Genomic DNA, 4,108 nt, shown 5'->3' on the forward strand with positions numbered 1-4,108 from the left:
CACCATTCCCCCACCGTCTCGCTGTTCCCATTCCTAAAACTGGTCACTCCACCATCCCTTTTCATTCTCGCAGAACCAAACAAACTCGAGTCAGCCCCGTAACACAACAAACCACCATGATCCTCGCAACCACCATTTTTCTACCTAAATCGCCATCACCATCGACTATAACAACAATACCAAACAATACGAAAACCCGAACTACCTTCATCACTACCATCAATCATAAAATCAAAACCGTTAAACCTGTTTTATTCGCTGTCCTCCATTACCCAGAACTCATCATTGAACGCCAAACATCGCCGACAACCGCCGCGACCTGACTTGCCCTGTTTCCCCTGCTCCGACATCCCCTTCCGCCGTCTTGCCCTCGTTCAAATACCCTGCTCCTTTCGCATTTCCGTCAAGCCTAGTACAGGCGACAACCACCGCAACCTCCTGTCGCACCACCGTGAGCCGCCACCTTGCCTTCTTCCTTCTTCTCCTTCTCCTTCTTCTATCATTTCCATTCTAATCCCTTTCTGCTTTTTGTCCTTTTCGACCCCGCAGGACCACCCTCACCATCGTCTGAAACAGCCCGTAACGCCGCCGTCGGAGCTGCTTGCTTGGCCGGTCGGTCGTAGATCGATTTAGAAGTTTATGTCTGTTTTTGTTTTTTTTATAGAAAGAGGGAAGTAGCAGTAGTTGAAGGGAAGTGGGTTGGACAATTTATGACGGTTTGACTTTTATATACGCGGACTCCAATAATTTAAACTCGGGTTGAGTTGTTTACGTTTCGTTACAAGACTTGCATCTACGACAATAATAATTGAGACGGTTACCTTTGACAAGTTATTTTTATTTTAAGACGGTAACCTAATCTTTCTCTTAACCTTCTTAATCTTACAAAACTTGTTATGTTAATTATATTGATTATGTTTAAATTTGGGTTCCATAAGTTTGTTTGATATTAAAAATGAATTAGAAACATTAGACCACTAAATTTATTTATATTTTGTGATAATACGTATTCACTAGCATATTTGTTAAATGAATTAATAATTTAATTATTCATGACACGCTTTATAATTTGCTCATTAACTTGATAAATATATAATTTACAATTTACATTATCGTTTACTTTACATTTTATATTCATTAACTATTATGCATTTTTTTATCTTCGTTAAGTTCAAATGATAATAATGACCTCAAAGTGAAATATTAAAATATAATGTTCATTATTTTATGCCATGACATGTTTATTATTATTTGATGCTTTATTGTTGACTTGTTAATTTTATATGGCTATTATAATCTGAATTCTAATTATATTATATATGTCATTCTCAATGTTATAATGATTATAATTATGAAATGTTGGAATAAATATCCTTTAAGGATGATAATGAACTTTAAGACAAAGTTATTATATTCTGACGATCCATGTTGTGACACCGTCACACGAGGTAAGAAAGGAAATGTGATAGTTATGTGTAGTTACATGGGCGACTGTGCTATAATGATACTTAGGAGTCTTAGTATACGGGATAGCTCGAGAAGTGTTCTTTATGGGGCCTTCGAGTATAGAACAACCAACTTCTTGATGGAGTTGTCTAATGAGAAGTGTCGATCGGCGTACAAAGGACACAAGATGTAGCGCCGGATAGGCCGGGTACAGTCGCTGCTGTTCCAAGTGTAGCGAGTGTTTGGCCATTCATAGACAAGGACTTGATCAATCTCGTACTTCCTTTAGATATCACCAGCACTATGCTTAATGCTAGTGTGCACATTCGCGATCTTTATGGCCGGGTGTGCGAGGTGTCGTGACTTGTGGGCTATCAGGTCACTTGCAGTTCACTCCTTTATGCTATCAGATAAGTAAGTTGATTTATACTAAGGAACCCGGCCCTGCGAAGCCCTCTGGTGTGAGATGTAAACCATCTTAGGATTGGCACGGTCTACGAGTATGGTGGATAATTGTATATGTCAGGTGAGATGCAAGCCGGGCATGTATAGTTATACACTACGGAGCCACGACTCGTGTGTATATTGGATGCTTACGTGAAAAATGTTTTTAAAATCAAATGGCTACCACAAGATTTTATTTCATTACTATTCTATTCACCCACATGCTTAAACAAACTAAAATATGAGATTTATGTGATATGTGTATTATGTGACTCTTGTTTACGCATCATTGATCTAATTTGCATGCCTGCTTTTGCATTATTAGGGATGTTAATAGAATGGTTAGGTTGCTCGCGCTCAGCGTGTTGTTGTTATATTTTTTTTCAGGTACCAAGTTGATTAGGAGATGACACCTTTATAGGCACTATGGGAAATCCAAGAGAGGTTTTAATATTGTCTAAGTAGTTGTTTTGTAATTTGTATAATGACTAATTTAATTAGTCATGTATAAGTGATCCATAGCGATCCGGATTTGGCATAACTTGTTTATTAGACTTAGTTATTTTTCCGCCATTAGTTTAATTAAGTCTTGTAAAAATCCGGGTTGTTACATAGTGCCTCTAATCAATTGTTTACATCTCATTTTAATCATCTTGCTTGTTTTATTTATATTGTTATTTAGCTTAGTTGATATCCTACCTCAACCCAAATTGTGACACCCTTAGACACGACCATTTGCAATCGAAAATCCTACATCAATACCCGTCCCTTGGGATCCGACCTTTACTTACCTCTTTACTAATAGTAGAGTAGTTTGTGAAGTTATAAATATTGTTTTGGTCTAGGTAACTCTTAACGACAAGTAACCGAAAAATATTCTCCGACCAAAAATGGCGCCGTTGCGAGGACGGTGTTAACTTGATTTGATTTTCTTTGATTTTTTTTAGTTGTGTCTTTCTTTGCCTTGGGGAAGTAAAACTCCTCAAGGTTTGTTCTAATTATTTTCAAGTTGTTTGATATTTTGCATGTCTAGGAGATCACAAGGTAACTTGTTACCCATTGATCCCGAAATTGAAAGAACTTTGACCAACAATAGAAGACTTGCTAGAAATACTTTGAGAGGTATTGGTGAGATTGTGGATATTCAACCAAATACTATTGAGTTCATCAACCCTTTTGCAAGAGAAGGAGAGGAGAACAAAACACAAAATCAACCCACAACGCCTAAATTTTCATCACATTCCGTACCAACCGAGGAGAACCTACCAAATAGTACTCCCACACCACAACATTTGACCGGTAATTTCATTGCAAAATCCGCATTGATCCTATTAGTCGAAAGAAGCCAGTTTGGGGGGATGCCTAGTGAAGACCCTCATTCTCACATGGAGACTTTTTGTGACTATTGTGATGCGATTTATCAAACCGGAGTTACTCAAGACCAAATTCGACGGGTCTTATTTTCTTTTTCTTTGATTGGTACCGCGAAACAATGGTTAAAGAGCCTTGATAAGGCTACTCTTGGTATTGACTCTTGGAAGAAATTGGCATTTGCTTTTTACAAAAAGTTCTATCCTCCGGAAAAGACTAACATGCTAAGAGCCCAAATCACCGGGTTCAAACATAGGGATGAAGAATCTTTGTATGAAGCTTAGGAGCGATTCAAAGGAACTTGCCACTTATGTCCTCGTCACGGACTTAGCGAGTGGTTCTTGGTACAACAATTTTGGAATGGTCTTTATGAAGACTCCCGAAATATTCTCAACATGGGATCAAATGGTATGTTCACCGAAGTTGACGATAATCAAATATGGAACAAGATTGAGGAAATGGCGGTCCATAACTCACAATATAGTAGACCTCGGAAGGCTACTAGAGGAGGAAAGCATGAAGTGGACTCTATTACTCAATTGGGTGCTCAACTTAGTGATCATATTGATACCATTAATTTGAAGTTTGAGAAGGCTATGGCTAAGCTTGAAGAAGCCTCCAAATCACCTAAGCAATATGTTAATGCCATGGTGGCATCTTCATCAATTCCAAGTGGAGTATGTGAGAGTTGTGGAACTTTGTGACATGACCAAAGTGAATGTAGGGGAACAAGTGAACAAGTGAATGCTTTCCAAGCATACAAGAGTGGTATCCCTTATTCCAACTATTACAATAAAAACACCAAATTCCATCCAAACCTCTCATACAAAAGCCAAAATATTCAAAA

The 4,108-nt window shown here is 38.1% G+C and overlaps 1 long non-coding RNA gene and 1 other non-coding gene across 2 annotated transcripts; one reads left to right on the top strand and one right to left on the bottom strand.

The window, feature by feature from the left end:
* Nucleotides 1–362: 362 nt before the first annotated feature.
* LOC141592166 (uncharacterized) lies at nt 363–2,525 on the top strand. Its single transcript, XR_012521075.1, has 3 exons — nt 363–451; nt 550–850; nt 2,278–2,525. It is a non-coding gene; the product is annotated as an uncharacterized LOC141592166 (long non-coding RNA).
* A 957-nt stretch (nt 2,526–3,482) lies between these two features.
* LOC141593814 (small nucleolar RNA R71) lies at nt 3,483–3,589 on the bottom strand. Its single transcript, XR_012521875.1, has one exon. It is a non-coding gene; the product is annotated as a small nucleolar RNA R71 (small nucleolar RNA).
* Between the last annotated feature and the right edge of the window lie 519 nt (nt 3,590–4,108).

Source organism: Silene latifolia, chromosome 7, assembly GCF_048544455.1.
Source record: "Silene latifolia isolate original U9 population chromosome 7, ASM4854445v1, whole genome shotgun sequence".
NCBI lineage: Eukaryota > Viridiplantae > Streptophyta > Magnoliopsida > Caryophyllales > Caryophyllaceae > Silene > Silene latifolia.